Source organism: Chiloscyllium punctatum, chromosome 8 (assembly GCF_047496795.1).
Source record: "Chiloscyllium punctatum isolate Juve2018m chromosome 8, sChiPun1.3, whole genome shotgun sequence".
Lineage (NCBI taxonomy): Eukaryota > Metazoa > Chordata > Chondrichthyes > Orectolobiformes > Hemiscylliidae > Chiloscyllium > Chiloscyllium punctatum.
The window spans coordinates 127,741,438-127,762,552 of record NC_092746.1 but is presented as its reverse complement, the minus strand read 5'-3'; positions in this window follow the sequence as shown (position 1 = coordinate 127,762,552).

Genomic DNA, 21,115 nt, shown 5'->3' with positions numbered 1-21,115 from the left:
CATCTAATCTCAACAAATCCACCCTGACTCCTACAAATTAACTCACTTTTTTACATCTGACAATAATTCTATTTCAAATAATTGTTTCTAGAAGCTTCACACCACTAAAGATAAATTCTGTGGTCTGTAATCACTGGGCCCATCTTTACGAACTTTGTTGAATAAGGACATATTGCTTGCAATTCTCCAGTCCTTGGACATGACACCTGAATCCAGTGGAGACTGCAATTTTAGTGCAAGTGTCCTGCAATCTCCAATCTCATCACCTTCAATATCTTGGGCTGCATTTTTTGTCTGGTCCCAGTAACTTGTCACTCCTGCTCAGATGCTGCCTGACCTGCTGTGCTTTTCCAGCACCACTCTATTCTTGACTCTGATCTCCAGCATCTGCAGTCCTCACTTTTGCCTAGCTTTAAGTACCTACAGCTTTACCAATATCCTTTATCAATTTTAAGGGACTAAGTGTTTTCTCCACTGTCACCATGGCCTGGAGAGCATCTCCTTCTTCAGTAAAGACAGGTGACAATGCTTTTCACTGTGCCTCGGTACGCGGGACAATAAATTCAGTTCAATTCCATGTTCATTTCGCCCCACCTCTTGCCTCCGTAGGTAACTCCTCGTTGTGGTCACTAATTGGCCTAATTTCTCATTTCACCATCCTTCCATGTGCTAATAGAAATCTCATGGATTTCTCTTTATAGTAGCAACCAGTCTTTAATCATAATCCCTCGTTACTAACCTCAGTTGCTTTTTCTCTCATGTCCATTATAAATATAAGTAGAGAGGGCAGGTGCAGCAATCAATTAAGAAGTCAGGTGGTGGATCAATCTCCATTGCAAGAAGACGAGAGTTCAGAAGTAGGGATGCCTTACTGCACTTATACACACTTATACACAGCCTTGGTGAGGCCACAGCTGGACTATTGTGCACTGTTTTGGTCTCCCTACACAAGAGGGGATATATTTGACACACAGAGAGTGCAGCAAAGGTTCACTAGATTGCTACTAAGATGACAGGACAGTCATATGAGGAGAGATGTGGAGTTTTGCACGTTCTCCCTGTGTCTGCGTGGGTTTCCTCCGGGTGCTCCAGTCCCCTCCCACAGTCCAAAGATGTGCAGGTCAAGTGAATTGGCCATGCTAAGTTGCCCACAGTGTTAGCTGCATCAGTCAGACGGAAATGGGTCTGGGTGGGTTACTCTTTGGAGGGTCGGTGTGGACTTGTTGGGCTGAAGGGCCTGTTTCCGCACTGTAGGGAATCTAATTTAATCTTAAAAAAAACCCTGCATCTGTATTCACTAGAGTTTAGAAGAACGAGAGGGAATCTGATTGAAACATGTACAATTCTGACTGTACCAGGCAGACCATATGCAGCGAGATGTTTCACCAGGTTTGGGAGTCTGGAACCAGAGGAGCAAAGGGTCAGGATATGGGGTAGACCATATTAGAGGGTGTTTAACCTGTGGAACTTGCTGCCACAGAAGATTGAGTACCTTCAAGCGAAAGATAGATAAATTCATCATTAAAGGCACCGAGGGGTATAGAGAGAAAATGGGATTAGCCATAATCATACTGAATGGCAGGGCAGGTTTGAAGAACTGAATCGTCAACTCCCACTCCGAGTTTCTGTGTTTCTGAAGTCTCTCTGTTCAGCTTGGAACCCACGTTTCTTTACTGCCTGAAACTTGTTGTCCTGGACCTCCTTCACCGCTGCTCCCTCACCACCCGACGCCTGGAGGAAGAACGCCTCATCTTCCACCTCGGAACACTTCAACCCTAGGGCATCAATGTGGACTTCAACAGTTTCCTCATTTCCCCTCCCCCCACCTCACCCCAGTTCCAACCTTCCAGCTCAGCACTGTCCCCATGACCTGTCCTACCTGCCACTTCCCACCTATACACTCCACCCTCCTCTCTGACCTATCACCTCCATCCCCACCCCCATTCATGTATTGTACTCTTTGCTACCTTCTCCCCAGCCCCACCCCCCCTCCCATTTATCTCTCCAACGCGGAGGCTCCCTGCCTCATTCCTGATGAAGGGCTTTTGCCCAAAACGTGGATTTTCCTGCTCCTTGGATGCTGCCTGACCTGCTGTGCTTTTCCAGCACCACTCTGATCTTGACTCTGATCTCCAGCATCTGCAGGCCTCACTTTTGCCTACCTGTTACCTATTACACTATTTAACTTTTCTTGACCTTAATCTGTTACGTTGTCATCCAGGGAGTTCTGGTTTTGTTTGTTTCACCTTTACCTTTTGAGGGAATATATCCTGACTGTGCTTGAACCATCTCTTCTTTCAACACTGTTCATTATTCAGCTCCTGTTTAACCTGTTAACCTTTCCTTGCAGTCTACCCAGTCCAACTTTGTTCTTTCCCCACTGAAGTCTGTTCTCCACCAGATGATTTTTCTCACCACTGGTTGATTATTATTCCATGTCTTCGTTATGAATTCCATCTCAGCTAAACGAGGGAGCCTGCACTTTTACTCTTATGGTTGCTGAGCTTAGCAGTCTTTTCATTCCTAAGATGTCCCTTAGAAGTGAAGGTTGACTTGTTATCACTGGTGAGTCCACTGCATGATCGGCAGACTCTGCCATGTGTGGCCCAGTTGGTAATGAAGGGTTGTGTAAATTGGCTGTGAGCAGGCGTTCCCTCTAATCCTCAACTTGCAATTATGTCTTAAAATCTTATTCTCCACAACCACCTGATGAAGGAGCAGCGCTCCGAAAGCTAGTGCTTCCAAATAAACCTGTTGGACTAGAACCTGGTGTTGTGTGATTTTTAACTTGGTACTTTGCTGAATGAACCTAATACATGTTAGTTGGTAACCATCCAGGGTCACCCAGGAGCGGGTGGGCATCTTTGACCTCTTCAGGGAGACGCTGAAGATATCCAGAAAACTCTCCTGGGAGTCTCCCCCAATTCAACAAACAGGACTGCCCGCAATGTCCTGCCCCACAGAACCTATTTCTATCTACCTCTATATTTTCTCCCTTGTCCAGTCCCTCCCCACTTACATCCGCAATTCTTCTGACAGTTTGTCTCAGTTTAAGAGGGGAGGTGATAGCCAAGTGGTATTATCGCTAACCCAGAGACCCACGTAATGCTCAGTTTCAATTCCAGCCGTATAAGGTCGTGGAATGTCAATTAAAAGTTTAATGGTGATTATGAAACTGTTGTCGATTGTCAGGAAAAACCCATCTGGTTCACAAATGCCCTTTAGAGAAGGACACTGCCATCTTTGTCTGGTCTAGTCTACCTGTGACTCCAGATCAATGCAGTTGATTCTTAACTGCCCTCTGGGATGAGCCATAAATGCTGGTCTAGCCTCGTCCGTGAATGCATGAGTACAAAAAGAATTGACGTTTCAGGCAAAAGCCCTTCATCAGGAATGAGGCTGGGACCCTCGGGGGGTGGAGAGATGAGGCTGGGGTGGGATGGGGGGGGTGGGACTAGCTCCTCCCTTTTGCTGACTTTGAGGGAGAGAATGTTGTCTTTATATCATACCATTTAGCTGCCTCTCTCTGCCCTGTACTCTGTTGTTTGAGTTCCAATCCACCACAGTGGTATCATCAGCAAATTTGAGAACAGAGTTCGATCTGAATTTAGCCACACATTGTTGAGTGTACAGTATAAGGGGTATAACAAGGGGCTAAATACACAGCCTTATGAGCTACTCCTGTTGGAGGCCTGCTGCAGTGTAACAGCCAACCTCAGTGCACACTCAAAGTTAGCATCTCATTTTCTGTCGAGTCCAATAATCTTCGAATCGGATTCCATCCTTCTATGTTTTTTTTAACCCATACTACATCCAGTCCCGTTATGCTTTTAGCACAGTCACCCAGTCTCATGTACTTCAAGGCCCATTATCTCATTATGTGGATTGTATCCAGGATAGCTTGCCCATTTTCTCCTAGGATTAGCCCTGATTATGATTTATTCACCTTCTGCTCTGGCCTGGCCTGCTACCCAAATTCTCCTTGTTGACCTACCCCTTTCATATTTCTCTCTCTCTTGGTTCCATCTACACCTACCTGTTCCCCTCCCCCCCTCCCCAACCCATCCCCACCATCCCCAAACAAGAAGACTCCATTTTCCCAGCTGCTAACAGTTTTGATGAAAAGTCCCTGGACTCGAAATGCAAATCTTGCTTTCTTCCCTCAACTCTGTCGCCAGACCTGTTGCGTTTCTCCAATAATTTCTATTTTTGTTAGCGAAAATGTTCCGGGTTTGTATTCTAATCTCCTTTTCTTCTCTCCTTTTCTTCCCTGAGTTAGATTTCTTATGGGCCATAATTTGTTTTGATTGGCTACATACACCCTTTGACATTGTTTAAAAATTCTGGGACATTGACGAGTAAGATTTTCTCTTTGTCTAATCAGGAACAAGAATGTTCGCCAAGGCTCATCTTTTACCTGAACTGGAAGATAGGTAATCCAATGAATATACTAATATTAAACAATAATAGGAATATGAGTCCATTGTATTCTTCAATCATAGAGTCATAGAGTCATAGAGATGTACAGCATGGAAACAGACCCTTCAGTCCAACCCGTCCATGCCAACCAGATATCCCAACCCAATCTAGTCCCACCTGCCAGCACCCGGCCCATATCCCTCCAAACCCTTCCTATTCATATACCCATCCAAATGCCTTTTAAATGTTGCAATTGTACCAGCCTCCACCACTTCCTCTGGCAGCTCATTCCATACATGTACCACCCTCTGAGTGAAAACGCTGCCCCTTAGGTCTCTTTTATACCTTCCCCCTCTCACCCTAAACCTATGCCCTCTAGTTCTGGACTTCCCCATCCCAGGGAAAAGACTTTGTCTATTTATCCTATCCATGCCCCTCATAATTTTCAGTGTTCGAGATCCACCCTAGAGCTGACATTGTCCTTGGAGGACAACCTAATGTACCAGTTCACTCCAGTGTGTGCTAGTTAATATAACTGAGGCTGCTGGATAAGGAGGACCAAGGTCAAATTTGCTTTTAAAAAGATGGCACAAATGCAGAAAACAGTGAGTCACTTTAAATGATTGGCAAATGTTTGCTCACTCACATGACCCGTCTGTAAGTCTCTGCAGATATTTTTTCTGTTCTCACATAGTCTTGTGTCACCCATAAGCTTGGCGATAGTGTATTCACTTTCCTTATCCAAGTTATTGTTATAATTGTAGCTCAGCATTGATCACTGAGGCACTCCACTAGTTACAGGTTGTCATCGTGAAAATTACCCCTTTATCCCAACACTCTGCCTTGTATCCGCTAGCTAATTCTCTATCCATGCTAAGACACGGACCTTCACACTATGGGCTCTTGCCTGACTGAGATCTTATTGAGTAGTTTTATGTGTGATATCTTATCTAACACGTTTTGGAAAACGAACTATCTGCTTTCTATGCTCAGTGTGGGCAGAATGCCAGCAGTGTGGTATCACCTGCCCCGCCAGCCCTGGATGTGCCCCTTCTCTCTGTCACTGCTGTAGATGTCAGACTGATCCTCCTGAGAGTCAAGCCGAGGAAAGTGGACAGGCGTGGACAGAGACCCTGGCCTTGTACTGAGATAGTGTGCAGAGCAGGTGGCAGAAGTACTCACCAACATCTCCCTCCTACAAGCCAAAGTTCCCACTTGCTTCAAGAGGCCCACCATCATCAAGCACATGCAACATGCCTCAATGACTTCCACCCATTTCAGACAATCATGAAGTGCTTTGAGAGACTGGTCATGGTCCTCACCATCTCTCGTCTCCCAGCCTGCCTCGATTCTCTACAATTTGCATACCTATGTCGCAGATTCCGAGTGAATGCCATAGCATTCATCCCTGGAACATCTGGGCAACAAGGGAACCTACGTCAGGCTCTTGCTCATCGACTACAGCTTCGCCTTCAACCCCATAATCTCCTCCAGACTGACCTCAAACCTCTGTCACCTTGGTCTCGGCTCCACCCTCTCCAACTGGATCCTCAGCTTCCTGACCCACAGACTGCAGTCAGTGAAGATAAACAAATGCACCTCCTCCATGATAACCCTCAACAGTGGAGACCCCCAAGGCTGCGTCCTCAGCCCCCTACCATACTCCCTGTACACCCACAACTGTGTAACCTAATCCCAAACAAACACCACCTCCAAGTTCACTGATGATATCACCATGGTAGGATAGATATCTAACAACGACGAGTCAGAATACAGAAAGGAGATCCAGGGCTTGGTGACGCGGTGCAACAGGAACTACCCGTCTCTCACCGTCGGCAAAACTAAAGAACTGATCACTGACTTCAGGATGAAATGAGGACATACCTCCATCTACATCAACGGAGCGGAGGTTGAGAGGGTGGAGAGGGTCAAGTCCCTCAGAGTGACGGTAACTGACAACCCGTCCTGGTCTTCCCACGTAGATGCGACGGTCAAGAAGGTACAACAACACCTCTTCCTCCTCAGGCAGCTCAGGAAATTCAGCGTGTCCATAAGGACCCTCACCAACGTCTCCAGGTACACCATTGAGAGCAGACTGTCCAGGTGGATAACAGCCTGGAACGGTAACTGCTCTGCCCAGGACTGTAAGAAACTAGAGAAGGTGGTGTGCACAGCCCAGACCATCACAGAGGCCAACCTTCCATCCATGGACTCCATTTACACGGCTCACTGCCGCGGAAAGGTTACCAACATCATCAAAGACCTATCACACCCCGGTAATGATCTCCTACACCCTCTTCCATCAGGCAGAAGGTACAGAAACCTGAACACACACACACAGACACACACACACAGACACACACACACACACACACCAACAGGTTCAGGAACAGCTTCTCCCCTGCTGTTATTAGACCGATAAATGGACTCTCCAGCCTCAAATAATCCTGATCTTGTTCATGTTGATCTTGCCTCCCGTATGTTCTGTGCAGTGTAACCCGCCTGCCTCACTCTGTCCAAGTTTTTCTCACTTCTATGATGTGTCTGTCCTTGCTCACTATGATCTCCTGTACTGCTCGTAAACAAAGCTTTACATCGCACTTAGGTCCACGTGACAATACAGCAAATCAAACCAAATGTCAAATACAGGTTACCTTATCAAATGATTCTAATGACTGTAGCTAGCATAACATTTGCCGAGAATATAACTCATCAGTTCCCGATAACCTGTGGGCCTTTAGCACCATTAGTTTCCTTGGTCCTTTTTCTCTCAACATGGTTATTTTATTTATTTTGGCTTCTCTGTTCCTTTTATTATTTAAAGAAGCTCTTGTTGTATAATTTTATCTTACCTGCTCGTTTATCATTCTAGTTAATTTTCTCCCTCTTTCTTTTTTCAGTTATTTTCTGTTAGCTTCCAAAGTGATTTGAACATTCCAGTTTCCCACGCATCTTCGCAACATTGTCTTTTCTCTTAATTTGACACTATCCTGAACTTCCTTGGTTAACCCTGTTTGGCTTATCCCTTTCCTGGAATCCTTGTTTCTCCCTGGGATATCTTTGTTGTGAGCTTTGAACTACTGTCTTAAGGTCCTGCTCCTCGGATGCTGCCTGACCTGCTGTGCTTTTCCAGCGCCACTTTAACCACTTTAAGGGGTAGATCTAGATGTAGATGTAGATGTAGGGGTATGGGTGGGTTACGCTTCGGCGGGGCGGTGTGGACTTGTTGGGCCGAAGGGCCTGTTTCCACACTGTAAGTAATCTAATCTAATCTAATCTAATCTAACCTAGACTCTGGTTTCCAGCATCTGCAGTACCCACCCCCACCTATTTTCTTAAATGTCTATCATTGTTCATCTATTGTCCCGCAAGGGACAGAGCTAGCGTTATTGATTTTTGATAAAGAATAAATGATTGTGACACTAAGTAAAGTTTCAATATTTTCTGATGATACCAAACTTAGAGGTGCGGCAGAGTGATATTAATCAATTGCAATGGGGCAGAGATGGGTTAGTAAGATAGGCAGAGCAGTGGCAGATGGGATTTAATGTTTTAAAAAAGTTGAATGATGCATTTTAGCAGAAGGGTTAGGGGGAGCAAATAAGTTTCCTTTTGAAGGTGGGATTTGACGAAGGTTCTTCATATATTATCATAAATTGGGAAGTTTGGTACAGAAGTGGATGAAAAACAATTTTATTTTCCAGTTCTGTGGAGGTCTGGCTTACGGACGGCAGGAGTGGGTACTGCAGATGCTGGAGATCAGAGTCAAGATTAGAGTGGGGCTGGAAAAACGCAGCAGGTCAGGCAGCATCTGAGGAGCAGGAAAAAATCGACGTTTTGGGCAAAAGCCCTTCATCAGGAATGAGGCCAGGAATGGGGCTGGTGGCCTTCTTAGTGCAGTAGGCAGTGTGTCAGTCTCATAATGTGAAGGCCCTGAGTTCAATGCTCAGAAAAGGCAAGCTTGTGGTCTGGCTTACAGTGAAGAGATCCAGGACATCAGAAATCCCACTAGCTGTCACCTCCGAAAGGGCTTTTGCCCGAAACGTCGATTCTTCTGCTCTTCAGATGCTCCCTGACCTGCTGTGCTTTTGCAGCACCAATCTCTCCAGCATCTGCAGTGCTCGCTTCCCCTGTAGCCTCCAAACGGTTAGGCCTGGGGAAGATCTCCTGAGTTGCCCAGAAGCCAGTCAAAAGAAAGTTCCAGAAGCAGAAGCCGTGGAGATGTCAGAGAGGGGGACAAATCGACAGGCTGTTGAAGACATGAAATTAGGGATGCCATGTTAAGAAATAAGTGAGCTGAGTCAGCAATTTTCTTTCACAGGCACAAGGAGAGATATTACCGAAATAAATTTATTATTGAATGAATGAGCAGAGGCTTGCTGAAAAGTAACTAGTTACAGATAAACCATCTGAGCAAGAAACACTGAGAAAGAAGTGACCCTTTACTGAGATTTGTACATCCATGGGAGTGGGGTCCTGGCTCGACTAAAGATTAAAGTGAAGGAAGGAAAAACAGACTGTACTTCAGAGAATGATTCTGATTCAACTGAGGGATTTAGTTTAACCAGAAATCATCAACGTTTGAGAGGATAGAGCTGATAGCTGTGAAGTTGAAGTGACCAAACTATGCATGGACCTTATTGGGAGAGTTTTCTTTCTTGGGTAGAGCTGTGAATGTGTCTGTTAGAAGAGCAGTCTGCAGTCGATCGAACTGTTAAAAGGGAAATACTCAATGCCCATGAGCCTGTCCCTCAACTTTATTAAATAAAACTTAGGACTATAAGTAATAAACTTAATTACTCATTTGTAGAATTAGCAAAAGGAACAAAATGCAATAGGATCAGTGGTTGCGATCGCTGAATTCGGATAATTTGAGAATGTGAGAGAAAGTTATGCTTTCGGATGAATTCTGAAATAGTGTTTCAATAACACCTGCAAATATCGAAATGTGTGTCAAGTGCCAATGATGGGAGAAATGGTGGTTCAGGTAGATATATCTATCTCACACAGACCAATGGGGAAAGGGACTTATTGGAATCAACAGGGAGAAATAGAAAGTCAAGAGATGGAAACGGTATTAGTATTAGGAAACAAAGAGAAGGCTGACAAAATAATAAAGTGGAAAAGCTAGAGCAGAAAATTGATGTAAATAAAATAACATGCTTACAATGTAATAATAATGGAATCCTAAAGTTATTTGTAAGGACATTAAGAACATTAGAGATAGAAGCTGTTTGCACTGTTGAGTCTGCTCTGCCATTTGATCATTGCTGATACGTATCTCAATCCCATTCACCTGCCTTGTCCCCACAACCCTTGATCCCCTTATCAATCAAGAAACTACCTATCTCTGTCTTCAATAGACTCAATGACTTGGCCTCCACAACTTTCCACAGCAATGAGTTCCACAGATTAGCCATCCTTTGGCTGAAGAAATTCCTCCTCATCTCCATTTTAAAGGGTCATCCCTTTCCTCTGAAGCGGTGCCCTTGGGTCCTATCCACCCCTACTAGTGGAAACATCTTCTCTATTTCCATGCTATCCAGGCCCCTCAGTATTCTGTCAGATTCAGTCAGATCCCCCCCCCCCCCCCCATCCTCCTAAACTCCATCGCGTACTGACTCAGAGCCCTCAACTGCTCCTCACATGGCAAGCCCTTCACCCCCAGGGACCGTTCTTGTGAACCTCCTCTGGACCCCCTCCAAGGCCAGCACACCCTTCCCTAGATACAGAGTCCAAAACTGCTCACAATATTCCAAATGTTTTCTCCCCACCCCCCACCCTCCTCTAGCTTATCTCTCCACGCTTCAGGCTCACTGCCTTTATTCCTGATGAAGGGCTTTTGCCCGAAAGGTCGATTTCGAAGCTCCTTGGATGCTGCCTGAACTGCTGTGCTCTTCCAGCACCACTAATCCAGAATCTGGTTTCCAGCATCTGCAGTCATTGTCTTTACCATATTCCAAATGTAGTCTGACCAGAGCTTCAAACCAGAGCTCGACTGTATTCTTGTATTCTCGTCCTTTTGAAATGAATCTAACATTGTAGTTGCCTCCCTAACTGCAAACTGAACCTGCATGTTGACCTTAAAAGAACCTTGGACTAGAACTCCCAAGTCCCTTTGTGATGCAAATTTCTGAAACTTTCCCCATTTCGAAAACAGTCCACGCCTCTATTCTTCCTGCCAATGTGCATAACCTCCCACTTTCCCACATTGTAGTCCATCTGCCACCTGTTTGCCCACTCTCCAAACTGTCCAAGTCTTTCTGCAGCCACCCCACTTCCTCATCACGACCTGCCCCTCCAACTATCTTCGTACCATTTACAGACTTAGCAACAATACCCTTAGTTCCTTCGTTCAGACCACGAATGTATCATGTGAATAATTGGGGTCCCAATATGGACCCCTACGGAACTCCACCAGTCACCAGCTGCCATCCTGAAAAAGTCCTCTTTATCCCTACTGTTGGTCTTCTGCCAGTCAGCCAAACCTCTACCCATGCCAGACTACCTTACCCCTAACACCATGGCCTCTTATTTAACAGTCTCTACGCGGCATCTTGTCAGAGGCCTTCTCAAAATCCAAATTGATCACGTCCACTGGGTTCCTTTTTCTAGTTTTCACCTCCTCAAAGAATTCTAACAGCTTTGTTGGGCATGACCTTGATGAAGCCATGCTGACTCAACCCTCTTTCATTTCTAAATATTCTGCAATCCCATCCTTAATTACGCATTCTAAAATCTTACCAATGACGGAGGTCAGGCTAACTGACCTCTAATTTCCTGTCTTCTGCTTCCCTAATGGGAAATCTATTGCAGTACTGTGCGCATCTAAGGAATCCTCAGGAAAGAGTGTATCAGGAAAGAAAATGCATATTAAATCTGTAGTGGTAGAACAACTGAAGCATGTTCATTTAGTCAGCGAGGGGAAAGTGAGGACTGCAGATGCTGGAGATTAGAGTCAAGAGAGTGGTGCTGGAAAAGCACAGAAGGTCAGGCAGCATCTAGAACATGGAACAGTACAGCACAGTACAGGCCCTTCGGCCCACAATATTGTGCCGAGCATCTAGCTTAATCTAACATGAACCTAACCTACACACACCTCAATTTACTGATGTTCATGTGCTTGTCCAGCAGTCACTTATTTGTCCCTAATGTCCCTGACTCTACCACCACTGCTGGCAGTACATTCCACACACCCACCACTCCCTGACATCTCCCCTATACCTTCCTCCAATCACTTTAAAACTATGACCCCTTGTGACAGCCACTTCTGCCCTGGGGAAAAGTCTCTGGCTATCTACTCCTATCTATGCCTCTCATCACCTTGTGTATCTCTATCAAGTCACATCTCTTCCTTCTCCTCTCCAGTGTAAAAAGCCTGAGCTCACTCAACCTCTCTTCATAAAATAAGCCCTCCAGCCCAAGCAGCATCCTGGTAAATCTCCTCTGCACCCTCTGTAAAGCATCTATATCCTTCCTATAAGGCGACCAGAACTGGACACAATATTCCAAGTGTGGTCTAACCAGCAGCAAAACCTCGCAGCTCTTAAACTCAATCCCCCTGTTAATGAAAGTTAAAACACCAAGTGCCTTCTTTACAACCCTATCAACTCGGGTGGTAACCTATGTACGTGAACCCCAAAATCTCGCTGTTCCTCCACTCTGCCAAGAATCCTGTCCTTAATACCGTATTCAGCATTTAAATTTGACCTTCCAAAATGAATCACTTTGCATTTGTCCAGGTTGAATTCCATCTGCCACTTCTCAGCCCAGCTCTGCATCCTGTTAATGTCACGTTGTAGCATGCAACAACCCTCAACACTGTCTACAACACCACCGACCTTTGCGTCATCTGCAAACTTACTAACCCACTCTTCCACTTCTTCAACCAAGTCATTTATAAAACCTACACAAAGCAGAGGCCCAAGAACAGTACCCTGTGGGACACCACTGCTCACCAAGCTCCAGACGGAATACTTTTCATCCACTACCACTCGCTGTCTTCCTTCGACCAGCTAATTCTGTATCCAGACAGACACATTTCCCTGTATCCCATACCTCCTAACTTTCTGAATGAGCCTACCATGGGGAACCTTATCAAATGCCTTGTTGAAATCCGTATGCACCACATCCACTGCTCGATTTTCGTCAACTTGTCTTGTCACGTCCTTAAAGAATTCAATAAGGTTTGTGAGGCCTGACCTACCCCTCATAAAGCTATGCTGACTAATTAAACTATATTTTTCCAAATAGTCATAAATCAGAATCCTTTCCAGTACCTTGCTTACCACAGACATAGCACTGACTGGTCTGTAATTCCCAGGGATTTCCCTATTGCCTTTCTTGAACAGATGAACAACATCTGCCTCCCTCCAATCAGCAGGTATTACTCCCATGGAGAATGAGGATGCAAAGATCATCACCAGAGGCGCAACAATCTCATTCCTCACTTCCCATAGCAACCTTGGATATCTGGTCCGGTCCTGGGGACTTACCTATCTTGACGCTTCCCAGAATTTCCAGCACATCCACTTCCTTAATATCAATCTGTTCGGGCCTTTTAACCTGGTCCACAATGTTCTCACTATCAACAAGGTATGATTATATACAGCACGGTGACTCAGTGGTTAGTGTTGCTGCCTCACAGCGCCAGGGTCCCAGGTTTGATTCCAGCCTCGGACGACCATCTGTGTGGAGTTTGCACATTCTCCTTGTGTCTGTGTGGGTTTCCTCCCACAGTCCAAAGATGTGCAGGTCAGGTGAATTGGCCATGCTAAATTGCCCGTAGTGTTAGGTGCATTAGTCAGAGGGAAATGGATCAGGGTGGGTTACTCTTTGGAGGGTCAGGTTGGGCTGAAGGGCCTGTTTCCACATTGTAGGGAATCTAATAATAAAAAAGGTCCGTCTCTCTAATAAATACTGAAGCAAAGAAACTCATTTAGGGCCTCCCCTATCTCTTTAGACTCCAGGCACAAATTCCCTCCAGTATCCCTGATGGACCCTACCCTCTCTCTGATCATTCTTTTATTCCTCACGTAAATGTTGAGCCTTTGGGTTTTCCCAAATCTTTCCCACCAAAGTTTTTTCGTGCCCCCTCCTTGCTCCCCTCAGTCCATTTTTGAGTTCTTTCCTTGTTACCCTATAATCTTCTAAAGCTGTGCCAGTTCCTTGCTTCATCAACCTTAAGTGTGCTTCCTTCTTCCTCTTGATGAGAAGTTTCTCTGCTCTTGTCATCCAAGGCGCCTTCACCTTACCACTCCTTGCCTGTCTCAGTGGGACAAAGTTATCCAAAACTCGCAATAAGTGCTCCGTAAACAGCTTCCACATTTCTGTTGTGCCTTTTCTGTAGAACAATTATTTCCAATTTATACTCCACAGCTCCCATCTGATAGCAGTATAATTTCCCCTCACCCAATTAAATATCTTCCCATACTGTCTGTTCCTATCCCTCTCCACGGCTATGGTAAAGGTGAGGCAGTTTTGGTCACTGTCACTGAAATGGTCTCCCACTGAGAGATCTGACACTTGGTCTGGCTCGTTGGCAAGTACCAAAACTAATATGACCTCCCCCGGTTGGCTTGTCTACATACTGAGTTAGGAATCCCTCCTGGACACATCTGACAAAATCAGCTCCATCCAGACCATCTGCCCTAAGGAGGTTCCAATCAATGCTGGGGAAGTTGAAGTCACCCATAACAACAGCTCTGTTACATCTGCACCCTTCCAAGATCTGCTATCCAATCTGTTCTTCCATTTCTCTGCTGCTAATGGGGGGGGCGCGCAAAGCTAACACCCAATAAAGTGACTGCTCCTTTCCTGTGATTGACTTCCACCCATACTGACTCAGTAGACAAACCCTCCTCCACAACCTCCTTTTCTGCATGTGTGAGGCACTCTCTAATTAACAACGCCGCTTCCCCCTCCCCCACCGTTCTTTTTAAAACATCTAAACCCTGGAACATCCAGCAACCATTCCTGCCGCAGTGAAATCCACGACTTAGTTATGGCCACAACATTGTAGTTCCAAGTACTGATCCATGCTCTAAGCTCATTACTCATTGTCCTAACACTCCTTGCATTGAAACAGACACACTTTAACCCATCCCTTTGGCCCATCAACTGTGTATCCTTCCTTACAGACTCTCTGAATTCCATTTCTGCCTATTCAACAACTACTCTCTCCTCTGATCTGTAGCTTTGGTTCCCATCCCTGTGCCAAACTAGTTTAAACCCTCCCGAAGTGCATTAACAAATCTCCTGCCCAGGACATTGGTGCCCCTCCAGTTCAGGTGCAACCAGTCCTTCATGTACAGGTCCCACCTTCCCCAGAGGGTGCCCCAATGATCTACATACTGAAGCCCTCCCTCCTGCACCAGCCCGGTAGCCACGTGTTTAGCTGCACTCACTCCCTGTTCCTCACCTCACCAGCACGTGGTACCAGTAGGTGAGATCACTACTCTGCTTGTCCTGCTTTTTAGCTTCCAACCTAACTCCCTGAAATCACTTTTTCCATCCTCATCCCTTTTCCTGGCTATGTCATTGGTGCCAGTGTGCACCACGACTTCTGGCTGCTCACCACCACCCCCCCCCCCCCTTCAGAATCTTGTAGACTCGATCAGAGACATCCCAGACCTTGGCACCTGGAGGCAACATACCTTGGGGGAGTCCCATTCGCAACCACAGAACCTCCTGTCCATTCCCCTAACTATTGAATCTCCTCTCACTATCGCTCTCCTATTCTCCCCCTTTCCTCTGAGCCACAGAGCCAGGCTCAGTGCCACAGACCCGGCCACTATGGCTTTCCCCAGTAGGACGTCGCCCCCAACAGTATCCAAAACGGTATACTCGTTATTGTCTGCCTGATCCCTTTCTGTCCCCTGACTGTAACCCATCTACCTTTGTCCTGTGGAGATAAATGAGAGTTAATGTTGAATGACCATTCCTAAAGGAGAAAGTGAGGACTGCAGATGCTGGAGATCAGAGCTTAAAAATGTGTTGCTGGAAAAGCGCAGCAGGTCAGGCAGCATCCAAGGAGAAGGAGAATCAACGTTTCGGGCATGAGCCCTTCTTTAGGAATTCCTGAATAACAATTCCTGAAGAAGGGCTCATGCCCGAAACGTCAATTCTCCTTCTCCTTGGATGCTGCCTGACCTGCTGCGCTTTTCCAGCAACACATTTTCAAGCTCTGACCATTCCTAAAGCTGATTGGCTGATGCAAAAAGGTTGACCCTAATTTTTCCCCACGAATGTTGCCAGACCCGCTGAGCTTTTCTAGTAATTTCTGGTTTTGTTTCTGATTTACAGCATTTGCAATCCTTTCAGCTTTGATCAAGATAATGCAAGACTCTGGAGAAATTCCGTCACTGATGTTGTCTGGTGATACCTTCCAGAGGGGATAAGAAAGGAAATGAATAATGAAGGAACAAATATTAATTGGTGGTGTAGGCCTAGGTTATAAACCAATCGCCTTATATAAAATTGAATTCAAGGCCTTGTAATTGGAGATGCGGTTGGAATAGTGCAACAAATAAGGACCCTCACCAATCTTTTATAAATACCCTATTGAAAACCTTCTATCCAGGTGCACCACAGCTTGCTCTTGGAACTGCTCAGCCCGGGACAGTAAGAAACATCCAGAAAGTTGTGAACACAGCCCAGACCTTCACGGAAGCCAACCTTCCGTCCATGGTCTCCATCTACATTCCTCGCTGACTTAGAAAGGCAGCCAACATCATTGAAGACCCCTCCCATCCTGGTGTTCATCTCTCCCAAACTCTTCCATTAAGCCTGAAGATGCAAAATCTTAAACATACGCTTCAATAAGTTCAAGAACAGCTTCTTCCCCGCTGTTATTAGATTGCTGAACGGACCTCTCAAATTTCAAATTTAGTGTTGATCTTGCTTTTGTGCACCTTCTTTGCAACTTCATAATGTTCAAACATCCTCTGCTCTGTATGTCCTTGTTGTGGTTGGTTTCTGTCTTCTGCCCTTCATAACACAAGGTGATCCAAAGCTGTGTTGCTTGTGTATGAACCCATACCAAGTCTTGTTACACATCTCTCCTGTGGTTCCTGATATACATTGATTCCTTTTTAAGCAACCCTTCCGTTTTAAGAATCTCACCCTTGCCAAAGAGTCTTTGACTGCATTCCTTCCCAGTTCTGCAGCCTTCCCCAGTCCCACAATCCTACGGGATAACCCTGTTCCCCTAATTCTGGTCTCCTGAACATCCTTGATCTATGACTAGTGACCATTCTTTCAACGGCCAAGGTCATAAGCGCTGGAAATCCTTGGTCAATCTCGTCTTGACCCTGCCTCTCTTCTTGTCCTGAGATGGGTTATTATGAGGCACCACCATTATCAAAGCTGCATATAAATATAAGACGTTGACCTTCTGAAACATTATGAGGTACAACCATTATTTGATTTATTGGATAATGGTAAGTGGTTGGGGTTTGGACTATAGTGATTTTTTTTTTCCCTTTCTCACATGAATGGAGGTACAGGCCCAGAGCTATCTGTGAAGTGAAGCAAATGTAGGTCATTGTAAGTTTATTGCAAAATATTCATAGTTAATTCTTCCCCAGGAAATAATGTGAGCAGATGTGAACTGTTTGATGCCCAAGAACTAAATACAGACTGGCTTCTGGGAGTGAGTTACAGTGTGGAAGCTAATCAAAAGGTTTGGGTATTTTAAATATAAAATAACAGGTAGCTGGTTTGCATCAAAAAGTATCATGTGGGTTTGAAACTTCCTTTGAAAACCAAAGCCGAAACAAAACGAGCTTGAGACAATCTCAGGCCTGGACTCAGTGGGACATTGGCCCAGACATTAAATCAACACAATCCCATTTAACAATTATGATGCTGGATTCACATCTCACTGTCAACCTGAATTCCAGAAACCTGGTGCTTGACAAGCTGAAAGGATAACTGTTGGATTATCAGAGAAACCCAGCTCACTCCTACTTTTCCTTTGGAAAAGGGAACCTGTCTTCATGTGTGACTCCAATCCCACAGTCAGTGAGTGTCCCATGGACCCAGTGTGACACTCATGTTCAGAGCGATGAGTGGCAGTCAATTAATGTGGTGTCCATTCTTACTACACGTGAAGGGAAAATAGAAATAAGTCACATCTAATTTCAGATCTAATTACAAATGGGAGGCAAGGGGCCATGGTGGAGGGTTGGTTTTGTAATTGGAAGCTTGTGACTGGCAGTGTACCATTGGGGTCGGTACTGGGACCTTTGCTGTTTGTTATGTACATTAACAACTTGGGTGTGAATGTAGAGAAGTTCATTCATGAGTTTGCAGACGATATAAACACCGGTCGTGTTGTTGATATGAAGATGGTCTCAGGCTACAGTCTGATATTCGGAGAAAGTGAGGACTGCAGATACTGGAGAGTCAGAGTTGAAAAGTGTGTGGGGCTGGAACAGCACAGCAGGTCAGGCAGCATCTGAGGAGCAGGAGAGTCGATGTTTCAGGCATAAGCTGGTAAATTGGGCAGATCAATGGCAGCTGGAATTTAATCCTGATAAGCGCAAGGTGATGCATTTTGTAGGTCTAATAACAGAAGTACACACACAATGAATGGCACAGTAGGTCCATGGACAGTACTGAGGTACAAAGAGACCTCAGTGTACAAGCCCATAGATCCCTGAAGGTATCAGCACAGGTAGGCAGGTTGTGGAAAAGGCAGACCATAGAATATAGGAGCAAGGAAATCTTGATACAACTTCAAAGATCATTGGTTAGGACAAAGATGGAATACTGTGTGCCATTCTGGTTGCTGCACTGTCGGTGTGATGTGCTGGCACTGGAGATGGTGCCGAGGAGACTCACCAGGACGGTACCTGGGATGGAGGGGTCTCAGATATGAGCTGAGACTGGATAGGATGGGCTTGTTTTCCCTGGAGCAGGGGAGGCTGAGGGGCACCTGACCGAGGTATACAGCATTATGAAAGGTATAGACAGAGTAGGTTGTGAGAACCTCTTCCCCATGGGGGACGTGTCTAAGAGCAGGGGGCGTATGTTTAAGGAGAGGAGCAAATAGCTTACAGGAGATCTGAGAGAAAGGGGTTTCTCCCAGAGGGTGGTGGAAATAGAGACCATGCTCCCTCAGGGTAGTGATGGAGGTAGATACTCTCACAACTTTAAAAAGAATGTGGATGAGCACTTCAGGTGTCAGGGCATAGAGCAGGTAAATGGGATTAGTATAGACAGCCACTCTCACTAGATCCTGAAACCCACATTCAGTGCCAAGCATCGCCCGACGCACACTCTCATCCTCCGTCTCCATCAGCATCGCCTCACACTGGTTCATACCTGTCCCAAGTTCCACTTCATCCACCTGCTCATTTGATGTTCGAACAAGAACTTTACAAATCCCCATCAGGATGGTGTCAGGACTCTCTACGTCCCCTTCCTGCAGCACCCTCACTCTGTTCATCCTCACTCTGAACAATTCTCTTCAGATTCTGGGTTAGTGGTGCTGGAAAAGCACAGCAGTTCAGGCAGTATCCGAGGAGCTGCTCCTCAGATGCTGCCTGAACTGCTGTGCTCTTCCAGCACCACTAACCCAGAATCTGGTTTCCAGCATCTGCAGACATTGTTTTTACCCACAATTCTCTTCAGGCCTCACAGGTAGCTATGTGTTCCACATGGGCCGCAGTGATTCCTGTTCCTTTGTGGGGTATGTGGGTCATTCCTTGTTGCGGTCCTAATCCAGCTCCCACCCACAACTCCTTCTCCGTTACATCAATGACACCATTGGTGCTGCTTCCCTCTCATCAGGAATGGGAAATATTTATCAAATTCATTTCCAATTTCCATCCCACTCTCACCTTCACCTGGTCCTTCTCTGACTTCTCCCTTCCTTTCCTCGGCATCTGTGTTTCCATTCCTGAGGATACACTGCCCACTAATATCCATTATAAGCCCACTGATTCCGACAGTTACCTGGACGATACATCCTGACACCCAGCTCCTTATAAAAACTTGCTTACGTTCTCCCAGTGCCACAGTCTCCATCGCATTCATTTCAACGGTGCCAACTTTGACAAGGGGCCCTTTGAAAAGTTCACCTTCTTCCTCGACCACGGATTCCCCAGCACCGGAATTGACAGATGTGCAATCCCTCCACACGTCCGTCCCCCACCAATCCCTCCACACGTCCGTCCCCCACAAATCCCTCCGCACGTCCGTCCCCCACCAATCCCTCCGCACGTCCGTCCCCCACCAATCCCTCCGCAAGTCCGTCCCCCACCAATCCCTCCACACGTCCGTCCCCCACCAATCCCTCCACACGTCCGTCCCCCACCAATCCCTCCACACGTCCGTCCCCCACCAATCCCTCCACATGTCCGTCCCCCACCACTCCCTCCGCACGTCTGTCCCCCACCAATCCCTCCGCACGTCCGTCCCCCACCAATCCCTCCGCACGTCCGTCCCCCACCAATCCCTCCGCACGTCCGTCCCCCACCAATCCCTCCACACGTCCGTCCCCCACCAATCCCTCCACACGTCCGTCCCCCACCAATCCCTCCGCACGTCCGTCCCCCACCAATCCCTCCGCACGTCCGTCCCCCACCAATCCCTCCACTCGTCCGTCCCCTACCAATCCCTCTACACGACCATCCCCCACCAATCCCTCCACATGTCCATCCCCCTCCAATCCCTCCGCACGTCCGTCCCCCACCAATCCCTCCACACGTCCGTCCCCCACCAATCCCTCCACACGTCCGTCCCCCACCAATCCCTCCACACATCCGCCCCCCACCAATCCCTCCACACGTCCGTCCCCCACCAATCCCTCCACACGTTCGTCCCCCACCAATCCCTCCACACGTCCATCCCCCACCAATCCCTCCACACGTCCGTCCCCCACCAATCCCTCCACACGTCCGTCCCCCACCAATCCCTCCACACGTCCGTCCCCCACCAATCCCTCCGCACGTCCGTCCCCCACCATTCCCTCCACACGTCCGTCCCCCACCAATCCCTCCACACGTCCGTCCCCCTCCAATCCCTCCACATGTCCGTGTTAACACAAATTTGCTATAAACATGATTAACAAATTAGGGACATTGTTTCTAAAGCGCCAAGTTTTAAAGTGTGTATTGGTTAGAACACGATTCCAGTCCCAGTCGTTTAAATGTTGGTGCTTTTACATAACACGGGAAAGCATGAGAACTTAAATACTGTGTTACAGCAGAACTGACTGGGCCTGAGTGCGTCCACAAGACTTCTGTCCATGTCTTAACTCGTAGCAAGCCCTGACCATCTGTAATAAGACGAGGCGAAAGTGGGTACTGCAGATACTGGCGATCAGAGTCTAGATTAGAGTGGTGCTGGAAAAGCGCAGCAGGTCAGGCAGCATCCAAGGGGCAGGAGAATCAACGTTTCGGGCATCAGCCCTTCTTTAGGAATGAGGAAAGTGTGTCCAGCAGGCTAAGATAAAAGGTAGGGAGGAGGGACTTGGGGGAGGGGCATTGGGAATGCGATAGGTGGAGGGAGGTTAAGGTGAGGGTGATAGGCCGGAGTGGGGTGGGGGCGGAGAGGTCAGGAAAAAGATTGCAGATTAGGAAGGCGGTGCTGAGTTCGAGGGATTTGACTGAGACAAGGTGGGGGGAGGGGAAATGAGGAAACTGGAGAAATCTGAGTTCATCCCTTGTGGTTGGAGAGTTCCCAGGCG